Source organism: Pan paniscus, chromosome 2 (assembly GCF_029289425.2).
Source record: "Pan paniscus chromosome 2, NHGRI_mPanPan1-v2.0_pri, whole genome shotgun sequence".
Lineage (NCBI taxonomy): Eukaryota > Metazoa > Chordata > Mammalia > Primates > Hominidae > Pan > Pan paniscus.
The window spans coordinates 72,156,544-72,182,330 of NC_085926.1; the positions used below are offsets into that span (position 1 = coordinate 72,156,544).

The 25,787-nt window shown below is 42.3% G+C and overlaps 1 long non-coding RNA gene across 1 annotated transcript in view; it reads right to left on the reverse strand.

Moving 5' to 3' along the window:
• Positions 1-11,125: 11,125 nt before the first annotated feature.
• The window catches only part of LOC117979687 (uncharacterized), a 30,245-nt gene continuing 15,583 nt past the window's right edge, over positions 11,126-25,787 (reverse strand). Inside the window, exon 3 of the long non-coding RNA XR_004670595.3 lies at positions 11,126-13,309. This is a non-coding gene — a long non-coding RNA (uncharacterized LOC117979687). The remainder of the gene's footprint in view (positions 13,310-25,787) is intronic.

The window sequence follows — 25,787 nt, forward strand, 5'->3', positions numbered from 1 at the left end:
CACTTTAAGCCCATGGACCCTAAAGCCGCTGCCAGAGCCCAGCTTCCAATGGGTTTTTTAAATTGAAGTAGAAGTGCCCGCTAAGAGACCTCCCAAAGATCCCCTGCCTTCAGCCCAGACAAGTCTTCTCCTCATTGACAACTACACTCGTTCTGTGGGCTGTAGTGGCTTTATTTGCATAGCCTCATTTCCTCTGTTCTAATGCACCAATCGTGGGAATGCATACTGCAAATTTAGTAGTAGAATTTTGTGGGGGAAAAAAATCTATCATATTGAATATATACGTTGATTTTTTATGATATCAAATTTATTGAGGTGTTTATATGTAGTTTATATATAGTTTATAAACTATAAAATGCACCCATTCTAACTGTACATTTCAATTAGTTTGGTTAGTTTATACCCCTGTATAACCATGACCACAATTAAGACATGGAATATTTCTGTTACCCCAGAAAGTTCCTTTGTGTCTCATTCCAGATAATTCCCTCCACCCCTGTCCCTGGGAAACTCCTGATCTACTTTCTGTCATTTAGATTGAATTTGTGTTTTCTAGAGTTTTCTATATGGAATGCCATAATATGTCTGCTTTTGTGTCTAGATTCTTTCACTCAGCATAAGGTTTGAGATTCATCTACAGGGTCAAATAGAAGGTATCAAGCATGACCATAGTTCATTCCTTTTCATTGCTGAATAGTATTCCTGTCTCTTTGTTTTGATATGTTGCTTTTCTTTTGCATTTTCCAACTTTATTAAAGAATAATTAACATATACTAAATTGCATATAAAATGTGTACAATCTAACCAGTTTTAACATATGCGTACATCCATGATGTGCACACAGACTTTTATGAATCAGAATTATAACAAAACAGTGCAGCTTAGATCATTGAAATATTAGGTTGAATAACTCTGTTATTCAAGTCCTTTCCAGAACTCTGGGTTAGTATTTGCCTTGCATTTGGCAAACCAAAGAATCATTGATTATTTTCCTCCAAAACACATCTGCTCTAAGGAGACTTGCTACCTCTGAGGAAGAACATTTTAGTCTCTCTGCTGCAAAACAAACAAAAAAAAAAACATAAAACAAAAAGCAATGCTTATAGTGCATCTCACTGCATTTGGTATTTCTATGAAAGGACTCTGAACTGCAGTGACATGAATGTAACTCAAACTGGCTCAAGAAGAAAAAAGCAGGGAGACGGGCAGGATTTATTGACTAACATAGATGAAAGCATGAGGGCTTCAGGCATAGCTGTATCCAGGAGCTAAAACATCATCAGGACTCAGTCTCTCTTCCTCTTTTTCCCTCTCTCTAGAGGCTGCTTTCCTCCTTGTTAGCTTCATTTTCTCCATGTGGTGGACTGTGGCAGAAGCCACTTTGGGTGTTTACCTTGGGGAAAATTGAATGCAGGGAATTGGTTACAGAGATGATGGAGTTGCTGAGAAGACAGCATAGCCATGTTGAATAACCCAGGGATTAGTGATAGGAGGAAGGCACTGCCTCCTTTATGTCAGAGAGACAAAGAGGGAAGGATGGTGTAACTGGAACCCAGGGGCTTGGGGACACCTGACAGAAGCTGGAGCCAGAGTAGGGCAGCCTGGTGGGGCACTGGAGCCGCAGAGGAACTGCAGCTGCTGCCAGAGATGCCTCCCAAGGCCAGCAGGGAGAGGGAGAAATACCCCCGCTTCTCTCTACTTTCACCCTCAGCCTCCCCCAGTGCCTTTCTTGGCCCAACCCAGCTGGAAGCCAGATGGCAAGAATGCCCAGGAAATGCAGGCTGCAGGGGTTAGCCCCAGGGATACCAACAAGACAGAGGAAGAGGAAGGAAGTGGGAGACACAGTCTGAGGGCAGGAGACCCACCCCAGCACAATCCCCTTGGAAAGTGAGCTTGTGAATGGTTCCAACAGAAGTCTGGGAACAGAGTCTGATGTGTACAGGTGGGTTATCAGGCCCCCTCCAGAGGTAGGAGGCTGGCAGAGGATGGGGAACCAGCAACATAGACACCAAGCAGAGCCGGAGAGACCCAAAGCAAAGGCAAAGTGCTCTTCCCTGACATGGATGTGGGGCTGGCAAACACCGGTGTCCACCACATGCTGCTCCAGGTGGACACATGCTAGAGTCCACACAATTGCAAATGGCCCAGCTCAGGCTGTTTCCACAGAGGAGAACTTCAAGTTTGCTGTGATGCCAAACCATGGCCAAGGTCAAGACCTTACTGATACATTCCTGGTCCCTGGGAAAGCAAGAAGGGGAAGAAAATGATGAAGCAGCACTATTTCTGCCCCTTCCAATGAGGCGCCCTGATTCCCAAGCCTGGAGTCTGCAGCATGAGGCCCAGGGCCCAGGTGGGAAGAGTGGCTTAACATCCAGGCCCCGGGAAATGCAAAAAGCAAATGACTCACCGGTCTTCAATAGCACATTACCTTCTAAAGGAGACACTTTGCAACCCAAATATCGAGGCCAGAGGATTTCCTACGAGTCTTTTATGATCTCTATAAATTTCAAGAGAGAGAATTGGTGAGCAACTGGGCTCTGTCACTGTCGGGCTCGCTGATTGAACGTGCCTTTAATGGAGTCTCCGGCAGCCATAAAAATGTATGAAAACAGCCTTCTGGCCACAAGCAAGCCTGATAGATGGGGCAGTGACACTCAGGAAAAGCCAGATGGCCTGGGCTTGTCCTCATGCCTGTTGAAGAGGATACATCTTGGTCTCTTAAGATAGAACTTGTGTTTGGAGACACATTAGGCATTCGACATACAATTTCTCCACAGGGGAAGATACATACACACACACACACACACACACACACACACACACACACAATCAAAACATTGCATGAGGATAGCTTTACATGACAGTGTACCCCAGTAGTTAAAGGCTTGGGCACTGTAGTGAGTTAAATAGTGTTCCTCTCCCAAAAAAATTTCTGTCCACCCAGGACCTCAGAATGTGACCTTATTTGGAAATAGAGTCTCTGTAGATGTCGTTTTCCATACCATTTTAAAGTCTTTGTTTGTTCCGGTACACACTGAGGATATTAATAATGATACCCACAGACAAAATGAGCAGAGGATAAAGAGCATGTATGATCATCTAATAAATGCACAAGCTATGTGTCGACTGTTGTTACTACCTATGAGAAAAAAGAGAAAGAGGGAAGGAAGGAGGGAGGAAAAGGGGGAGGAAGGAAGGACGCTATTAAAAGCTGGCTAATTCACATCATAACCCTGAAATAATAGAAGAGCCTCCTAAAAGAGATCTCGCTTAGCAGACAAGTTGCCTTCCTTCTCCGTAACCCTCTAATTATAGCACTTCAGAGGCCTCTTAACTTAAATCTCCTAGAGAAGGGTGCACATGCTCATGACATTCTTTCCTGCCTTCTGCTGTGATGAAGCTGCACCGCTAGCTTAGCCCTAGACACCCCCTGTCCCAGTCAGATGGTCACCTGATGGTGCAAGCCGGCCAGAAAGTTCAGGAGTCCAATTCAACACTCAGATATGAAAATGCACAGAACCCCTTTATTCCCGACATGGGCATATGGTACAAATCATTTGGCATGCACTAAATCATTAGAATACTCGTTTATTTTGGAACGTATATGAAGGGAGCAGAATAAGGCATGTACTGTTTTCAAGATAACTCATTTCCTCTGCTGGGGGCAAAAGACCGCTCTTGGCAAGGTATTCTTTGAAAGTAAATTATCTTCAGAGGAAAGCACGTGCTGTTCTAAAGGAGAACGTAGCTCCCTACACATTCTCAAGTTCAAGGGGTGTCTGTGTAGGTGCATGCACACATATATGTATTACATGCAACAACAATTACTATATGTATTACATGCAACAATTAATGGTTGGAAAACCATTAATCATATTTATTTAAAATTGAAAAAACATATATATTCAAAATAACAGTTTTAATAAGTTCGAAAGTTTTGCTCACACATAAATAAGAGAAATCCAGAGACAGATAGTTTAGTGATAGTATGGTGGCTCCATGGTGTCATCAGATATGCAGGCTCATGTCTTTATGCTTTGTTAAACTCAAAGTGAGTGTCTTCCTTCTTTAGAGTAACCCTCTGGCCCAAGATGGCTGCTGGAGCCTCAGCTACTACATGTGGATTCCAGGCCAGAAGTAGAGGGAGGTGAAAACAAAGGAGTATACCTTCCGGGGATATCAGCTTTTTTGTATCATCTTCCTGAGGTCCTGTGCATTTCCATAGTCACATATATGCCCCTAACCATAAGTAAAACTTGAATGTTCTCTTTTTATTGGATGCCTTTCTATCTCAAATAAAATTAAGATTCTGTTACTCAGGAAGCTCGTGGCCTCTGCCATGACATGAAAAACTAAAAGTAAACTTGACCAAGTCATTTGTGTATGGGATAATGTCTAGAACAGAGATTGGCTATCATTTGGAGGATAAAATTAATCACATTTCTTTGCCTCTATTTGTAAACTGATTAGACATATTCAAGAGTTTCAATGCAAATTTGAAAACAATTACACATCTAGAGAAATACATGCCTTTGTGGACTTTAGCTTATAATAGACTTTCTCAACTTTTGAAATAATGCTCTAATTACACCCCTATTTATTGATATTTATTTACTGGAGGGCAATGGGAGACGAGAACACCATTTCTGTTAAAATCATCTCATTGGTGCCACACCTGTCCCTAGACAGTTTGCATGAAATAGATATAAAGCCATTGAGTCAGTGACAACCAGAAGTACTGGGAATCTTTCACAAAGAATTCAGGAATGGGACCCCCTAATCTTTTCCTGCAGATATAAAGCTATTGAGTCAGTGACAACCAGAAGCACTGGGAATCTTTCACAAGGAATTCGGGAATGGGCCCCCCAATCTTTTCTTGCTGCTTCTGTGAGGACACAAGTCAGATTTATTAAAGCCAATAGAAAGCAGACCTGTGCATCCTTCTAGAGCAGAGACTAGTTTTGCATTTCATAAAATACTCCACAAAGACAGGATTCCAGAGGCAAGTTCATTTGGAATACACTTAGTCCAGATAACACAGTTTCTTGATATTTTTCATGTTTTGACTGCAGGTCTTCTCAGGGCCTTAAATGTTTGGGTGTATTGTGAATCTCCAAGACTGAGCCACAAGATGCAGCATTTTCCTAATGACCTCAGGCCCTTTTTGAATGGGCACTTTTGGGAATCAGTGTTCTGCAAAGTATACCTTGGGAAGCCACAGAGAGCTTTTCCCTGAAGCCGGGTTTCTCAACCTGAACGTTGTTGGCATTTGGGGCAGGATAATGCTTAGTTGTGGGCGGCTGTCCTGTGCATTGGAGGGTATTTACCAGCATCCCTGGCCTCTGCTCACCAGATGCCAATAGCAATTCCTCCCCCACTCTGTTGTGACAACCAAAAGTGTCCCCAGGTATTGCCAAATATTCCCTGCTGGCAAAATGGCCCTCAGATGAGAACCTTTACTCTAGGGAAATTTCTAGAATCAAGAAAATACATTGCAATGATAGGAGAGACCACTCTCTCAGGTATGAATATTCAGCTGACTGTTAGAGTCCTTGGCAATAAGATTGTTATTTGTTAAAAGAGACAGTATTACTGGTGAAGATTCATTTCAAAAATGGAAATGAAAATAAAAGTTGCTGTTTCTATGATAACTAAGTCAAAAGCTTATGGAAATTTATGGAACAAGTGCGTAAATTAAACTTGCTTTAAAAATGTGGAGGCCAGATGCGGTGGCTCACGCCTGTAATCCCAGCATTTGGGAGGCCAAGGTGGGCAGATCACCTGAGGTCAGGAGTTTGAGACCAGCCTGGCCAACATGGTGAAATCTCACCTCTACTAAAAATACAAAAATCATCCAGGTGTGGTGGTGGGTGCCTGTAATCCCAGCTACTTGGGAGGCTGAGGCACAAGAATCACTTGAACTGGGAGGTAGAGTTTGCAGTGAGACGAGATCACGCCACTGCACTCCAGCCTGGGCGACAGAGTAAGACTCTGTCTCAAAAAAAAAAAAAAAAAAAAAACAAACAAACAAAGAAATGCTGTGGAATTAGGTATAGACAAGGTACTGTGTTTTTAAACAAAATTTAATCCCCCCCTCCACCCCCGCCAAATTCTACTTTTTACAGTGTTTCAGGAAAACATCTATTGTTGAAAGTCAAATGTGGCATTTTTTGATGCTCTTAAAAATACAGTAGGCATCATCCTACCAATGCCATTCACTAAAATTCTCCTGGTCCAGTCAGGTAAGTGTTAAACTGCAAAAACCCTTCTAGGAGGTGCCACCCCCAGAGTATTTCAGTGGACCTCAGAAAAATCTGAGCCTGGAATATCTTATTGCCCCAGAAAGTAAGGAAGTGCTCAAAGATTGATGGACACATGTCCAAAGAACCAACAGCCAGGCTGATGGGGCTCCTACTGCCCAAATATGGGATACCTTGAACATTAAAATAAATAGCAAGCGAGTATAACGCACTGAACAAGCTAACGCTTCATGAATTTATGGAAATAAAGAAAGGGAGGGAGGGACGGAAGAAGGAAGTTGGGGAGAAGGGGAGGAAGGGAGAGAGAGAAAAAGTGAAAGCTCTTCCTTACAGTAAAAAGCCAACAGTACAGTTAAAAGTACGATGACATTAGAAAATCACCATTTGACCCACCATAATAATAAATAATTCTGTCAATAATCATGAGCAAATGCTAAAACCAGTGGGTAAAAGTTTGAGGAGTAACAGGATATTTACATGGCCCCAAACTATCTTCTTATAATATAATTGATTGACCAGGGTAAGAAGGAACTTAACAGTGCACAAACCTAACCTCTCAGTCACAGGACAGACCAACATCAAGGGCGGCTTGATAGGACAGACTAGGAAGGCCACATTCTGCACAGTGGTATTCCTTGCAGAAGTGCAGAAACTGAGTCCATTCATGAGAAGACATCAGACAAACCCAAATTGAGGAATACTTTATGAAATAGCTGGCTTATACACTTCAAAAATATCCAAATTGAGGAATACTTTATGAAATAGCTGGCTTATACACTTCAAAAATATCAGTGTCACAAAACACAAAGAAAGTCAGAGAAACTGTTCCAGATGAAAGAAGATCAAGGAGACATGAGAACCAAAGGCAACACATGATTGGGAGTTTCTGTTGGACAGCATTGAGATAAGTGACAAAATCTGAATGAGGTCCGTGGATTAAACAGTAGTATTGCATCAGTGTTAATTGCCTGATGATGATCATTGTACGACTGTGATTATGTTAAGAGAATGTCTTTGTTTTTAGAAAACACCTACTAAAGTAAAGGTATATGTTTGCTATTACTCTCAAAGGTTTGGGAGAGAGGGAAAATATACATGCATGTGTGTGTGTGCATGTGTATTATTACATATAATTAATATATTTAGGGGGAGAGAGAATGAGAGAGGGGATGGGAGTGTCCTGGAGAAAGCAGCTGTGATAAAAATGTTACCACTTACAAAGTTGCAAAGTCTGGTGAAAAGTATAAGGGGGCTCTTTGTACTTTTCTTGCAATTTTCCTTTAAGTCTGAAATGATGTCAGTATTAAAGGACTAAAAAGAAAAAGCTCTCTTATCCAGGATCCCTCCCCCCATGAATTATCCTTTCTACATCATTCCCCCTTTTCCTCCCACCACACCAAAAGTCTTCCAAATCTCCTTCCTCTCTCAAGGGGGTTCTGAGCAATTACCCACCAGCCTTGGTCTCAGTGGCTTATTACAAGTGGATTCCCAGACGCCACCCCCAGAAACCCTGGCTTGGGGCATCTAGAGCCAGTGGTTTTCTACAGATGCCTGAATCTGGACACCCAGGGGTTCTGATTACATTGGCTCATAGTGCACTCTGCGCCTCAGAATGTTAGTTCCCCAGGTGATTGTAGTGGGTAGCCAAGGGTGAACATTCACAAGAATCATCTGAGTATCTTGTTAAAAAACAAATTCTGATTCACTAGGTCTAGGGAAGTGGGAACCTGAGATTCTGCATCTCTGATCATCTCTCTGCGTGGATGATGTGCAGTCCAAACCTTTTAACAGCAACAGTGTCATCGAGAGCAGATTCCAAGTGTTCTTTGCCAACAGACCTTCACCATCTCAAGTTCTGAAAACTTCAAGGGGGCAGACACAGCATCTGTTTTATTCTCTGCTGAATAACCAGCACTCGGTGCTCCATAAATAGTTGTTGAACGCGTGCGTGAATGAGTGAGTGAAAGGCTCCTAGTACCATGCTAATCTCCACTAGTACCTCCCAGCCGCTTAATATTTAAAAATGGTCATGTTTTGCATTAGAATCACTCCCATCAGATTTCAAACAAAAATCAATGGCTTTTGAAACTGAAAACCACTTGGGGTGAGAAGAGTTGGCAAGATCCCACTCCCCTTCAGGAATGGCCTGGTGCAGGTGCAGATGACTAAAGCGGCCTCTGAGTCAGCTGCTACCCTTCTTCTGCACTTCTCAAATCATTTTCGTATTAGCATATCTCTAAGTGCATATAATTTTCACATCAAAGAGTGTAATTTTTTGCAGAAGTGGAGTAGAGAATAATTTATCCACTGAAGTATCTCAAGCAGCAGTCTTGATAGCATGACATAAAAATTACACAGAAGACAGACATTTAGAAAAATTTGGTGGCAGAATTTGTATTATTTAAGTAGATGTGGAGAAAATTCACCCATCGAAACTGAAAAAATATACACTTTTGGAGTTAAAACAGATTCCTAGTTGAGCGAGGAGAGGGCAGTTTGAGCCGGTATCTCACTTCCTAGCTCACTGAACAGGGAGAGAACCCATGGTCTGGCTTTCCTTCCTGATGGAGTGGTTCCCTGGGACCACAGAATTCACCAGCCCTGCTTGTCCCCAGACCCTGGAATTCCAGCTCCCCCGGGTGCAGGAACCTCAGCTTCATCTGAGGGAACCATCCATTTTGAGAAACAGTCTGACGAGGTGAAAGGCACATAAAGAGAACCCCGGCCCTGACTTCAACTCCTCAATGTCACCTCCCTCGTGCAGCCAGCCTGGCTGGGCACATGCACCCTCTTTTTAATAAAACATATCTCTGCGGTCCCCTCCTTTTGTCCCAATTTCCATGTCTTTGGACACCAGTCTCTCCTCCTGGTCCCCTGTGCCTGAAATCCTCTCAGGGAAACCTGAGTAGACCCTGTACATGGAGCCCTTGGCTACACACACACACACACACACACACACACACACAACTTCAACACACACACACTTCTCTAACACACACAACCCTCTGATACACACACACATCCCTAACACACACATACACAACCTCTAACACACACACGTACTCCTAACACACGCCCCTAACACACACACCTCTAACACACACACCCCTAACACACACACACCTCAAACACATACACACTCCTAACACACACACCCCTAAGAAACACTCACCTCTAACACACACACCTCTAACATACAGACACATCCCTAACACACATACACACCTCTAACACACACTCATCCTTAACACACACCTCTAACACACACATACTCCTAACACACACACACAACTCTAACACACACACATCCCTAACACATACCTCTAACACACACACATACTCCTAACACACATCCCAACACACACACACCTCTAACACACACACGTACTCCTAACATACACACATACACACACACACCCTAATGCATACACACCTAATATACACACACACCTCCAACATACACATACACACACACCTAATACACATACCTAATACACACACGTAACACACACATACACCTCTCATACACAGTGCACACACACCTAATACACTTACCTAATACACACACGTAACACACACATACACCTCTCACACACACACAGTGCACACACACCTAATACACACACACCCCTAATACATATATACACACATATATACACTTCATATTCAGGAGAAAGAGACGATGTTTGTATCCCCACCCCTAGAAAATGTATCAGGCAAATCTCATAGCTATTTTGGTCATTTTTAGGTGTAAAACACTTTAATTCTGATGCATGCAAAAAGTCCAGTTGAGGACACTGCCATGCAGTCGGGAGGAATTGTCTTTTCAATGAATGCTAGTAGGTCTGTTTGGCTATTTCTAAGGGAAAAAAAAATGTGTTTCACCCTTCCTTAATTCCAGATGGATGATAGTACTAAATACAAAAGGTAAAACAATAAAGCTCTTAGAAGAGAAAGTAGGAGAGCATCTTTGGGATCTTGGGTAGGCAAAGACTTCTTAAGCAGTATACAGATAGGGACTAACAATAAAAATGGCAAGTAATGCTATTCATAATAGTCCCAATATTGAAACTACCCAAATGCCCATCAATGGTAGAAAAGTAAATAATTGTGGTATGTTCACACAACGGAATTCGATACAGAGGTGAGAATGATTATAATTGCACACACACACAAACAATAGGTAATCTCATAAATACCAAGTTGTGTGAAAGAAGCAAAACACAAGAGGGAATACCAGCCAGGCGCGGTGGCTCATGCCTGTAACCCAGCACTTTGGGAGGCCAAGGCGGATGAATCACTTGAGGTCAGGAGTTCAAGACCAGGCCAACATGGCGAAATCCCATCTCTACGAAAGCACAAAAATTAGCTGAGCATAGTGGCAAGCACCTATAATTCCAGCTACTCGGGAGGCTGAGGCAGGAGCATCACTTGAACTCAGGGGGTGGAGGTTGCAGTGAGACGAGATCATGCCACTGCACTCCAGCCCTGGCAACAGAGTGATTGAGACTCCATCTCAAAACAAAACAAAAGAGGAAATATTGTATGAACCTATTTATGTGAAGTATAAATCAAGCACAACAAGTCTGTGCTATTGTGTTTGGAGACAGTGGTTACTCTTGGGTTGATGTGGAGGTAAAAGGGCTTCTCAGAGGCTAGTGTGTCCTGTGTGTCCCTTGGAGTGCTGAGTACACAGATGTGGTCATTTTATGAAAATCCCCCAGTTTGTATACTTCGAATATATGTGAGTTTCTGCATATCTATTAGACTTCAATAAAAAGCTTTCTTAACTACTATCCAAGTTAAATGAAGATTGACATTTGGCACAATGCTTCTGTCGCTTTTGAATAGGTGCTTTGTTAACGTTTTTATTACTTAACAGAAAAAAAGTGCATGTACATGGTTCAGACACAAAGATTCCAACAGCACAAAAAGTGTACAATGAAACATAAGCCCTTCCTCCACCCCAGACCCACAGTCCCCTTCTTCAGAAGAGCAACTGAAATATTTCTTGTGAATCCTTCCAGAAATTGTATATGCATGTATAGTTACGTGTGTGAATCTGTATTAAGCTACATATGTTTTTTATACAAATAAGAATAAGCACTCTTCACTACACCTTTCTTTCCCCCTTAAATATATCTTGAAGATAGGTCCATATTATTAATCTCACTATATGAGATTTATAAAAAGAGGTGAGTCTTTATGTATTAGTAAATATGTATTAATATTATCTATTAAATGTGTATGGATTAATAAATACATAAAGACTCACCTCTTTTTGTAAATATCATACAGTGTTTTGTTGTAGAGATCGTATATTCCAGGGTGTGTTAGTCTATTCTTGCACTGCTATAAAGAACTACCTGAGACTGGGTAATTTATAAAGAAAAGAGGTTTAATTGGCTCACAGTTCCACAGGCTATACGCTGGGGAGGCCTCAGGAATCTTTCAATCATGGTGGAAGGGGAAGGGGAAGCAGGCACGTCTTACATGGCTGTAGCAGGAGGAAGAGAGGGAGGGAGGTGCTACATACTTTTAAACAACCAGATTTCTTACTATCATAAGAACAGCAAGGGGCAAGTCCATTCCCATGACCCTACCACCCCCAACTAGGCCCCTCCTCCAACACTGGGGATTACAATTCAACATGAGATAGATTTGGGTGGGGACACACATCCAAACCATATCACTGGGGTTGGCAAATTATGAGCAACATGCCGAATTTGGCCTGCAGCCTGTTTTTGTAAATAAAGTTTTATTGGAACATGGCCATGCCCATTCATTTACATATGGCCTATTGCTGCCTTCTTGCTACTGCAGCAGAGTTGGGCTGCAACAGAAACTGTATGCCTTCATTTCTAATGGCTGCCGTAACACATTGCCACAAACTTAGTGGCTAAAAACAATGCATAATTATCTTATTTCCAGGAGTCAGAGCCAAAATGGGTCTCGCTGGGTTTAAAGGAAGGTATTAGAGGCTGCAAGCCTTTTTGGAGGCTTTTGGGGAGAATCTGTCTTGGCTGCCCGTGTTCCAAGGCTTGTGGCCTCCTTCTGTCTTTCAAGCCAGTGATGGCTAGTCATGCCTTCCCCACATCACATCGCTCTGCCCTGGAATTTCCTGCTTCACTCTTTCATGTTTAAGGACCCTCATGACTAACTTGGAGCCACTCCAACCATGGAAAATAAAACTTCCTATTTTAAGGCCAGTTGATTAACAACCTTAGTTTCCTCTGCTACCTTCATTCCCTTTTGTCGTGTAACGGACATATTCACAGGTCTTGGGGATTAGGACGTGGACCTCTTTGGAGGAGGCATTATTCTGCCTATCACATATATCACCAGCAAAACCTACAATATTTGCTTTTTGGTCTTTTCCAGAAAAAGTTTGCAGACCTCTGCTCTACGCTGTCCCTAACCAGTAGCTGCAATTAGCTAAATTCTAGCCACCAGCTGCTCTGCTCTCGGCATGGTAATCTACAGCCTCTTGGTCAGTGAGAACTTCATTCTTGGCTCATGTCTCTTCTCACCACTCCCTCTCTACCAGATGTCCTGCTATAGTTCTTGATGACTTCAGTATCCATGTAGATGGTTCTTTCAATATTCTGGCCTCTCCTTTCCCAGGCTATCTCATCTCTAATGATCACAGCCTCCACTCCCCTCAACCACCCACACCTCTACTCCCCTCAACCACCCACTCCCAGGGCATTAGGCCCCGGACCTCGTCAATATCACTCAGTGCATCTGTACGTCATCTAACTTTCAAACATCTCCTTCTCCCACAATCACTTCCTGTTTTCCCAACTCACTCCTCTAATATGCAACAGCCATAATCTTTCAGCTCCTCTGGGATCTGCCATCCCTGTAGCACCTTTTCCCTGTGCCCTCCCCCATGTCCCCACTTCCCTCCTTACCCAGCTCAACTATAATCCCTCCCCTGCACTCTCCACGCCCTCTTCCCGTCTTTCGCCATTATCTTTGCTGGTGAATGTCCAGACCTCATGAAATCCAATTCTCCACTCCCTATTTGCTGGAGCCACTGAAGCAACCTGGAAAAAAAAAAAAAACAACCTTGTACAGCCTCAAAACCACAAGCCTCAGTGTGCCTCCAGGACTGCGGAACCATTTTCCATCCACTTTCTCTTCATCCTCAGAAACCTCCCACCCCCACAACCCTGTCATAATTCTTGCCTTTATTTTTACTTTGAAAACAGAAGCAACCAAAAAATACATTCAGAAGCTCCCATTGTCCAAGGTTGCCAGATAAAATCCAGGGTAGCAAGTTAAATTTGCACTTCAGATAAATAGTGAATTATTGTTTAGCATAAGTACATCCCATGTAATGCTCTACAAATTATTTGTTATTTGTCTGAAATTCAAATTTTGCTGAGCGTCTTGTATTTTTATTTACTAAATCTGGCAACCCTACTGCCCAGCTCTAACCAACCTACCTGAATCTGTCCCCAAGACTGTGTTCCTAACCTAACCTCACCCTTCGTGATGGCCCCAAGGACTCTCGTAGTTGTTCTCTCTTGTATGTCTTCAAGTTTTCCTTCTAAATGTATCACCGCGTCAGAACACAAGTGTAGCCTCAATATCTTTATCTTTAAAGTAAACTTTCTTGACCCTCTGCACCCTTTCCAGTGATCACTCCATCTCACTGATGGCTTCTAAGAGAGCAAAGCTCTTATAAGGCGTCATCTACATCTACCATCTCCCCCCCCCTTTCCTCCTCCCATTTCTCTCCAGAAAGGCTTTGTTGCCTCCACTCACCAAAACTGCTCTTAACAAGGGGCAGTGATTGTCATACGGCTAAATCCAGTATCAATACTCAGTTCTCATCTTACTCAAGCTATCAGCAGCTCTCATCCCAGTGGAATGCTCACCTTATTAAATTAATAGGCTTTATTTTTTAGGGCAGTTTTAGCCTTGCAGTAAATTGAGTGGAAAGTAATGCAGAAAACTCCTTCCTATACAGCCCTCATCCTCCCTCAATATGCACAGCTTTCCCCATGACCAACATCACACACCAGAGCAGTACATTGACTACAGCCAATGAAACTATGTTGACACATCATTATCCCCCAAAGTCTATAGTTCACATTAGGCTTTATTTTTATTGTTGTGTATTCTATGGGTTTGGGCATCTGTGTAATGACAGCTGTTTACCATGGTAGTCTCATACATGTTCACTCATTCTTGAAACAATTTCTTCACATGGCCTCTGGAGTACATGCGGGTGTCTCTCTCTCTCTCTCTCTCTCTCTCTCTCTCTCTCTCTCTCTCTCTCTCTCTCTCCCTACCTCCCTGGCCACTCCTCCTCAGGTTCCTTTATGGGACCCTCTTTGGCCTCCTGACTGCAGTGCCAGTCCTCACACATCTCATTTTTATCCTCACTCATGCTCTTGGAGATAGATGACCTCATTGCTTTAAATTCCAACTATATTCTGATAATCCCCAAATTTCTATTTCTAACCCTGGCCTTTCTTCTAAACTCTAAACTTAGATATCCAAGTGGAGATGTTGTGTCATTATTTAGAGCTTGGTATATAATACGCATTTCAGAATTAACATGTACAAAAATGAGCAGCCAATTCTATCACCACTCCAGCTTGTTCCTCTCGTAATCTTTCCCCTTTAAGCAAATGTCACCTCCATTCTGTCAAGCATTGTGAAGGGTCTGAGATTTTTACCTTACTTGCATACTAACCAGTTAGCCTCCCACAGTTTCATAGATGCTAGTAAAACACAAAATTCCTGGGCCAGAGACAAAGGACCTTATTATTCACAGACATAGCGGTTTCCAGGGCTTCATCTTTTTATTATACCATTTCCACAATCCCCAATTCCCATAGGGTAATGTGAAGGAGGCCAAGTGTTACTTGCAGATTCAGTGGGTAGCATTACAGGACAGAGGCCCTGCCTTCGAGAACCCAAATATTTTCTAATTCATAGTCAGCAAGACTGTCCTTTAATTTGAGGGTGTCTCTGTCCATTTTCTGCTGCTATAACAGAATGCCATAGACTGGGTAATTTATAAAAACAGAAGTTCTGGATGCTGGGAAGTCCAAGAGCATGGCACCAGCATCCGGTGAGGGTCATTCCAGGTGGAAGTACAGAAGGTGCAAGCAGGCAGATGAGACAGACAGAGACAATCTGGCCAAACTCATTCTTTTTATCAGGAACTCACTCCTGTGATAACCAACACGTTCCCACATTATCAGCTTTAGTCAACTCATGAGCGAGCTGTCCTCATGACCTAATTAGCTCTTAAAGGCTCCACTTCCCAATACTGTTACACTGGGGACGAAGTCTCAACACATGAAGTGTTGGAGACACATTCAAACCATAGGAGAGAGAGACACTTTATCTTCCAAAGCTGTTCCCTATACAAACATCATTTAAAAGATTGTCTGAAACAAAGGCCTTCCGTGCCTCTGCTTACCAGATGTGTGGAAACCTGAGAGTCCCGGGAGAACTGTCTCCTAACATATTCAGTCTTCCCATTGCCTGGGCCAAAACTTCCCAATTCAATCTTGGCTGCTTTCTGTTTCCCACCCCAGCAGCAAATTCTGCTGCCTCCTCACCACCATCCATTCCACTCTACTTCACGCCTCCATCAGCTTTCTCCTGGATGATTGGCCAACGGCAATGATTACTGCTTCTCTCTCACAACCCTTCAGTCTTCCCTCAATACAGCCATCAGAGCAATCCTCTTACACTCCAAGTCGAAGCCTGTCCCTCCTCTGCTCAATACCTCCAGTGGCTGCCATCTCACTGAGGATAAAGCCAAAGTCCTTCCCTTCCAGGCTTATGACCACACTTCCCCAGCCCTCCCACTCTCTGATCTTATTTTCCTTCCATTCCTTTTCACTCACTCCTCACTCACTTCCAACCGCAGACCCATACTTTTTAAAAAATTGTTTATTTTGAGACAGGGTCTGGTTCTGTCACCCAGACTGTAGTGCAGTGGCATGATCTCGGCTTACTGCAACCTCCACCTCCTGGGCTCAAGCGAGGTCCCTCCGGCCTCCTTGCTGTTCCTGGAGCTCATTCCCAGCCCACAGCCTTTGCATTCGCTACTCCCTGTCCCTGTAACAGCCTCCTCCCCAGCATTTGCCTGGCTCACTCCCTCAACTCTGTCAGAGTCGTTACTCAAACGTCACCTGACTGGAGGAGCCTCTGGATTTGGTTTGGGTTCTCCCAAAAGCAGACCTACAGACAAGAGCCTGGGTCTGTTAGCTTACCTGGGAGGTGGCCTAGGCTGCAAAATCAGGAGGTGCAGGAAGTGAGATAGGGGAGGGATAAAAACTCATCATGTTTATGGAAAAATGGGGGCCACTGGGCCTAATCCCACTGGGAACCCTCTGAGAGACCATTTAGAACATACTTCAAAATCAACTCCACAGAGAATGGGAGAAGCTGAGAAGCTGAGAAGCTGGGCCATTCATTCACTGAGTCGCTCCCTGTATTTGTCTGCTAGGGCTGCCATTTAAAAAAATACCACAGACTGGGTGGTTTAAACAACAGAAATGTATTTCCTCACAGTTCTGGAGGCTGGAAGTCAAAGATTAAGGTGTAAGTGGGGTTGGTTTCTTCTGAGGCCTCCCTCCCTGGCTTGCGGATGGCTGTCTTCTCACTGTCTTCTCTCTATGTCCTCACGTGCCCTTTGCTCTGTGCACAGGCATCCTGGTGTCTCTTCCTTCTCTTATGAAGACACCAGTTGTACCAATTAGGGCCCCACCCTCCTAGCCTCATTTTAACTTAATCACCTCTCAAAAGCTCCTGTCTCCAAATACAGTGACATTCTGAGGTACTGGGGGTTAGGGCTTCCACATACGAAATTGGGGAGGACACAGTTCCACCCATAACGCTCCGTCATTGCTTGGTTGTCGCTATTATACCTGCTCATGCAGGGCAAGTTTCATGACAAGGAAGAAAGCCCTTGTACATCAGATTAGAGTGATGCCGGAGCCAGGGATGGGGGAGCTGCCAGCAGGGCCAGAATGACCCCCATAAGGAGTCAAGAGTGGGCAGAGGGGAAATGAGAAGTGAGTCCGCAATGTCGTCCATGTTTCCCTGACCACTCTGTCTAACAGAGCACCTCTCTGTTACTCTCTGGTTCTTCACCTTGCTTTATTTTTCTCCTTTTCTCTTATTACCACTTGATATATTCTATGATGATATTTTTATTGAGATCAAATTTGCATACCATAAAATTCACCCATTTAAAGTGTGCCATTTAGTAGTATATTCACAAAGTTAGACAACCATCACTGCTATCTAATTCCAGGGCCCTTTGATCACCCCAAAGAGGAAGGCTGCACCCATGCCCAGTCACTAACATATTATATTTTACTTTATTTGCTTAGCGACTATGACCCTTGCCACCAGAACATGCTTCTTAAGTGCCAAGACTTTGCCTGACTTGCTCACTGTTCTGTCTCCACTCCCTAAAAAAGGGCCAGGTATATGGCAGTAACTCAAATAAGTATCTCTTGATTTAACATATGAACCAGAAGCCACCTCCCTGAAATTGACTCTAAATTTTGAGACAAGGGAAAAGACCAGGAATCGCAGGTAACTGGTTCATTTCACCTCAAATGAATCTTGTCCTAACAATGCAGCCGGATGCTTAGGGGCTGGTATTCAGGCTCCAGCCTAGAATGGAATGGGGCACCTTTTGAGGGTATGGGACTAGGGCCAGGTGCGGTGGCTCACGCCTGTAATCCCAGCACTTTGAGAGGCAGAGGAGGGCAGATCACTTGAGGTCAGGAGTTTGAGACCAGCCTGGCCAACATGGCGAAACCACATCTCTACTAAAAATACAAAGATTAGCTAAGCATGGTGGCTCACACCTGTAATCCCAGCTACTCGAGAGGCTGAGGCAGGAGAATCGCTTGAGCTCAGAAGGTGGAGGTTGCAGTGACTGAGATTGTGCCACTGCACTTCAGCCTGGGTGACAGAGCCTGACCCTGTCTCAAAAAAAAAAAAAAAGAAAGAAAGAAAATAAAATGTATGGATCTGTGGTTGGAAAGATTTCTTTTGATGTGTGTTACATCGACTGTGTCATAATTCTTTTCTTGTGTCTTAAATGTTAACACTTGTAAGCTTTAGAGTGAGTTGAAGAGGTAGTGGGTGTTCAGCTTGATACCAGAAAGAATAGCCTTCCATCTCAGCTTGCTCACTTCGGAGTGGTGTGACCTCAAAGCAAGTAACCTCTCTCAGCCTCAGTTTCCTCATCTGTAAAATGGGGCAGGGCGTGAGGAGAAGCCTAACTCATAGAATAGTTTTGAGGATCAAAAGAGCAAAAACACATAGTTCACCTTTGACACATACTAAGTGCTCCTCAACCATTAGCTGTGAGCTCTGAATGAGGTCATGTTCATAATGCCCAGGATATGTCACAAAATAAAGTACATGCAACAAATGACTTGGATGAATTGGTCTCCTCTCTGCTAGACATTCCAAATGATCACTGAATTCTGTGTCTCTGCTCAGGAAAGTGAAACCTTATAATAGTACCTTATCTTTCCAAAAAAAAAAATATATATATATATATTCAGCTGGTAAAGATGTTAGCTATGTTTCTTACCTGTTAAGTGAGAGTAATTGATAAAATGAGTGACCATGAGGATTGGAGGAGACAATACATGCTCAGGACACTGTAGGGCTCAATAAATGATAGTTATGAATACCATCTTTATTCCAAGTCTATAGCTTCTTCTCTAAAACCCTGAAGCCCAGAAGCATTTAGGAAATCAGAACTTTCCAGATTTTAGAAAGGGGCATATACATATACTATGTGACTCCCCCAGTGGGATGAGGGCAGCAGTCAGTAATCAAATACATTGATACTTTTGCTGTGAGACATATGAATGGCCACAGAAGTGAACCATGTGGACTGACAAGCAGCATTGCATCAGCGCACGTCAGGGTTAGCAGGCAATGATTGGAAGTCAGAACAGGTTTTAACACCAAACAAGTAATTTTATAAACTTTTTCAGTTTTCAGAACTTTTCAGACTTGCATAGAAGGAATGGTAGATTTGTACTTCCATTTTAGAGGCCAAAATATTTTGTTTTCTACTCTCCCCTAAGAGGCAAGGGAAACAAACATCTTTATTTCCCCAAGCATGACACGTTTATATATTTGCAAAGAGAAAAAAAAATGATTACAATGTTCCAATAAGAATGATATATGCAAAAGAAGGGGGGAAAAAATCCAAACTTGAAACTAATTTCAGCAACTGCGATGGAGTTTTTTCAAAATTCCTTGCTCACAAATTCAAAAACAAAAACTGTCACACTGACGTGTCTTCCCAAATTTGGTTGAAACATCTCTCCTGGTTTTGGAGAGGTCTTCTCTTGAGCACCAGCCAAGAACACATTCTCATGGCCAAGTTAGAGACATAAAAATGCAAATGCAAACACAGAGAGGCCCTTCCAATAACAGCCTGAGCGTGACTCCGGTGGTCCAGACACCTTCTGAGCTACGTCATTAGCCCACTGAGTGAGGCCCCCTCCCTGGCGAGGCCAGTGTCTGTCAGACTCAGAAAACATTTCAATTGTGTGTAAATTCTACCCATTTTATTGAATCGTTCTCAGTCCCTTGTCAAAATAATTAATGTGCATCAAAAATAAAAACACACACAGTTTTTCCTCCACTGGGAGTTGAACATTCCCAGAGAGGAAAGCGCCTGAACTGCAGACGGCGACTGACACGCAGGGCATCTCTGCAATCCTGGGCAGATAACAGGTGTCTTGGAAGATGCTGTTCCTGCTTACAGTTCTGTGCAGCTGAATTCTGCAATATAAATTATTAAAGAATGTGCAGAACATTACACAGTTCATGTACTTAATGATTATAGTTCACAGTCTAGGTCAGATATAATTAGATGTTACATTAAAATAGCTTCGCAGAGCCATTTATTCTGATTTAATTACTTAAAATGATAGCATAATGAGCAATGCTTTCAAGGAAAAAAGCACTCCTTTAAATGGGCTCATTTTAAGTTAATACAAAGAAAATTAATCATTTGAGTAAATGTAGGAGGACAAGTCCATGTCTTAAGTGACATTATTTCCATGTCACAAAAGTAACTTCCCCGTGACAACATGTTGCAAGTAATAGGAAAATAAATTTTTCCCCCCGTGAATATAGATTCCCATTTTCACCATTCTCTTCAAGTCTTATTCTCTTTTACTTAAGCCTTGGTGCAGGCGAAGATGACTTAAAACGCCAGCACTGTGACACAAACATCCAAATGAGATCACCTCCAGGGATAGTAAGGAGGTACAAGGAATCCACACCAGTGAGACGGTGGCATTAGGAAATAGTAGTGAGAAGCAGCATCGTGGCACAGCAATTAAGAGAGCAGACCCTGGAATCTGACAGGAACAGGGTCAGATATCAGCTTTGTCCCTTTACCTGTGAGACTGTGGGCAAGTTGTCTAGCCTAGCGGTCCCCAATCTTTTTGGCACCAGGGACCAGTTTTGTGGAAGACAATTTTTCCAGGAACCGCAGAGGGTTGGAGATGGTTTGGGGATGACTCCAGTGCATTACATTTATTGTGCACTTTATTTCTGTTATTATTAAATTGTATAATGAAATAATTCTACAACTTGCTATAATGTAGAATCAGTGGGAGCCCTGAGCTTGTTTTCCTGCAACTAAGCGGTCCGATCTGGGGGTGATGGGAGACAGTGACAGATCATCAGACATTAGATTGTCATAAGGAAAACGCACCTAGATCCCCTCGCATGCACAGTTCACAATAGAGTTTGCGTTCCCATTAGAATCTAATACTGCTGCTGATCTGACAGAAGGCGGAGCTCAGGCAGTATGCGAGTGATGAGGAGCAGCTGCAAATACAGAGGAAGCTTTACTCGCCCACCACTCACCTCCTGCTTTGTGGTCTGGTTCTATTCCAGTCCATGGGGTGGAGGCTGGGGACCCCTGGTTTAGCCTGTCTGGACCTCCATTTCCTCGTCTTGAAGCTGGGGATAAAAAGCACCTACCTCAATGCGTGGTTTTGAAAATCAGATGAGATTCAGTGTACAAAGCATTCAGCACATGCCTAGCATGGAGTAGCTAAGAATAATTAATAGCTCTTGTTAGTGTAAATGGAGATAACCAAGATTTTGCTGGCTCCTGACCCCTTCCCTGCATGCACTCCTCAGAGTCTCTAGGCCCCTGTTGCATTTTTCCAGGAGAAATTATAAACGTCTTGAATGGAAAGAATGGGGCCTCCCCAGTGCAATTTCTTTCTTCTGTTTTTAATAACTATAAATGATAAGAGATCCTCATATGAAGTTTTGAGAGTAGTATCAGTTCACTCAAAGAAAATATTCTACAAGGTTTAAAAACATATGGCAATGTTTATCTGCTTTTTTTCTGTCCTGAGTCAGGCTTTGTAGTAAAAACATTTGATGCCGGGCTCAGGGGAATGAGAAAAAAATGTTAAATCAGGAACCTTCCTGTGAATACCTTCTTAAGACAGCTGTAATACTACCCAGGGGATGCTGTATTTATTTGGATCCTGGGACGCTTAGCAAAGGTGATGACAGAAAACACTGGCTTATAGATGCAGGGGGCTGTGGCAGCCAAAATAATGTGTCAAACTTGGCCTTGCACGAGCAAACCCCATCCAAGAGAGAGCTGACACAGTCTCCAAATGTATAACATTCTGGATGAGAAAACCAAAGCCACAGGGTTTGGAGAGCGTGGGCTGTCATGGGAATTGCTTGTGTTCAAAATGAGTTTTGCCCCCACTGGGGACAGCACCACATGCTGTGCTGAGTTAAGGAGAGTGATGTAAGAGGGCTATCTTAGTTAGGGTTCCTCCAGAAGCTGACCCTAAAGCAAAACTCTAGGCACAAGTAGTTTACTTGGGAGGTGTGATGGTCAGTTTTATGTGTCACCTTGGCTAGGTTATGTCCCCTGTTGGTAAATTAAGAACTAATCTAGGTGTTGCTGGAAAGGTATTTTGCAGATGTGATTACCATCTACCATCAGTTGACTTAAAGTAAGGAAATTAGCTTCCATAATCTCGGTGGGCCTGATCTAATCAGTTGAAAGGCAATAAAAGAAGAGTTTTGGGTTTCCCTGAGGAAGAAGAAATTCCACTTGTAGACTACAGTGCCAGCTTCTGCCCAAGAGTTGTTTCCTGCCTGCCCTGTCTGATGGCCTGACTTACAGATTTTTGGACCGACCTAGACAGCCCCCATAATTGCATAAGCCAATTCCTTTCAATAAATCATACATACACACACACACACACACACACACACACACACATATATGGAGCATTTTCATTTCTTTAATGAAATTTCTTTTTTCACTATTTTTTTAGCTATTTTCTTAGTGGGTTCTCTAGGACTTACTATATACGTCTTAACTTACCATAATTGGCTTCAGATTCATATTAACTTAATTCCAGTGAGATACAGGAAAGCTATTTATATGTACCTCTATTTACTTTTTCCCCTTTCTTGGTTATTATTTTTGTACACATTATAGCCATAAATGTTACAAGCCCAACAATGTATTCTTATAGTTATTACCTTTTATTACATTATGGCTTTTTTAAAAGGTGAGAAAGGGGATGAAGTATATATTTATAGCTTTTATTACATTAGACTTCTTTCTTATCATTTCTGATTCCCTTCATTTGTCCCTGTGGATTTGAGTTATCATCTGTGATCCTTTCATTAGTCCAATGTAGTTTTGTTCTAACCCAAGCACCTTTAGTGCTGTTATTGGCAAATATTTTACATTTTTGTAGGTTATGGACTCAACAGTATATCATATACATATCATCTTATGCAGTTGCTTTTTAAAACAGTTAAGAGAAGAAAGGAAAAGAAAGATGCATTTATATTGTCTTTTATAATTACATGATTATATTTCCTGGCGCTCTTTGTTTTTTGTTTGGATTCAAAGTATTATCTGGAGTTACATGCTTTCAGCTGAGGAATTTCCTTTAGTATATCTTATAAAGTGGGTTTGCTAGCAACAAATTCTCTCAATTTTTGTCTATCTGGAAATATCCTTATTTTGTCTTCATTTTTAAAAGATAGCATTGCTGGATAAAAAATTCTTGATTGACAGATTATTTTTCTTTGAGCCCTTTGAATTTGTTATCCCACTGCCTCTGATCCCCCATTGCTTCTGGTGGAAAGTCAGCTGTTAATCTTATTGGTGTTCTTTTGCAAGTGATGAATCATTTTTCTCTTCCTGCTTTCAAGATTTTCTCCTTGTCTTTGGTTTTCATCATTTTTACCATAATGTGTCTGGTTTTGGATCTCTTTGCATTTATCCTATTCGGAGTTAGCTGAGCTTGCTGAATGTGCAATTAAGTTTTCTTTACATTTGGGAAGTTTTGGCCATCATCTCTTTGAACATTTTTTTCCTGATGCTTTCCCTCGTCTACTTTTGGTACTGTCATTATGCATACCATATATTGGTGTACTTAGTAGTGTTGCACATTTCTCTCCATTCATTTTTCTATTCTTTCTCCTTTGTTTTTGGATGGCCTAATTTCTATTAATCTATCTTCAAGTTCACTAATTCTTTCTTCTGTTGGTTTAAATCTACTGGTGAATCTCTCTAGTAAAATTTTTACTTCAGTTGTTGTACTTTTCAAAACCAGAATTTCTATTTTGTTCTTTTTAATAATTTCTATCTCTTTATTGATAGTCTCTATTTGATGTTACATTGTCCTCATACCTTCCTTTACTTCTTTAATCATGGTTTCCTTTAATTCTCTGAACACATATATAATGACTGATTTAAAGTTCTTGTTAAATGTAACATCTGGTTACTCTCAAAGGCAGTTTTTGTTGCCATCCCCATCCCTGCCCTCCTACACACACACAAACACACACACACACAGGGAGAGAGAGAGAGAAGAATCATACTTTGTTTCTTTGCATGTCTTATAAATTTTTTGTTGGAAACTGGGCATTTTAGATCAGGTACTGTAGCAACTCTGTGTATTGTCCACCCTCCCTTGGAAGTTGTAATTGTTATTTGCTTGTGTATTTGTTTAGTGACTGGCTAGATTATTTTAGTGAATTATATTTTGCTCTGTAAGTAAAACTTCTGATATCGCTTCTCAGGGATTGCAGTGTGGGGTATGCCTACAGTCACCCTGGGAGGACAATAGTGTTGGCAGACTCTTTGACTTTCTGTTTCCTTGACTACTCCCAACTGTTAAGCTACACTACTGGCTCTAGTGTTTTCAACATGCCCTAGGGTATAAACTGCTTCACAGGCTGATCCAATCAAATTCCATTTTCAAGAAATAGTTATTTAGGTCAATGTTTGATATTTTTTCTGACTCCAGGAAGGTTCTTCTTATTTATCTCTTTTCCCTGTTTCTCTCTGGCAAATAAATTGGCCTATAGTCTAGCCCATATCAACAATGAATCTGTTAGTCTCCAAATTGTCTTTCAACACAACCTCCACTGTTTTTGAGAGGACTCTTAGGCTTGAACTTCTTCATACTTTGTGGCTAATCAAGTCAGCTCCTTTGTGGAGATATTTGGAGCTCTCTGTTCTATGGCCTTCTCACCCCAGGCAAAATCTCTATGCCATGGTTCTAGTACTGAGGGCAGGACCAATGGCACATTTTTATCTGAGTAATAATCCCACTTTAGGAGCTGAAGATTTGGTGGAGGGAGGGGCAGCACCCCCAAGTCACCTTGTCTTATTTCTCTCAGCAGCATGGAACCCCCACTCATGAGCTGGATCAAGAGTGATTAAGGCCCTGGTGTTTTCAGTGGGACTGTGCTTGAGGTAGAGCCTCTGTCCCATGAGTGGGGGCTAGGCAGAGGAAGAGAGCCTCCACCTCTCAGCCTCACTTGCCACCACTTAGCCTCAAAGACAAGGAGCTAGGAAAGGATGGGAAACACTGACATCCTGCCCTTCTTGGGCAGATCACTTTCTGACTGGGAGCTAGGAGAAAAAGAAACCTTGTTTTCTTGTATCACTCTGGAATGGAGTTTCTGTTTTGCCAGGCTGAGAGAAGGAAAGGAGGGGAAAGATCTTGATTCACATATCATAGACTCTTGCTGTTCTTACTGAATATCAGTAGATTTTCTTCAATAAGGGTTTCTTCATTTGCTATGTGCCATTAGGACCATTTCCAGAGATTAAAAGAAAAAAAAAAAAACAAAAGAGTTCTCATCAGTTTCACTGAGGACAGGTCAGCAGATGTCTTCACACCATTATGCCAGAAGTGGAAGCCAGCTGAGTATTTAAATATGAATTTGATTCATAATCCCGCTGGAAGAGTGGCAAGAAAAGGGGATTTATTTTGAGGCTTCATTTGAAAGTATATTGCATATCCTGCTTCCACTGCATTGCTAATTCTATGACTTAAGGCAAATTATTTCACCTCTCCTTGTCTTTGATTCCTCATCTATAGAATGGGAATAGTAATTCCTACATTGCAGAGTCATTGTAAGGAAATGAAATTACATATCAAAGCACTTGACACATATTAGGTTTTCAGGAAAATG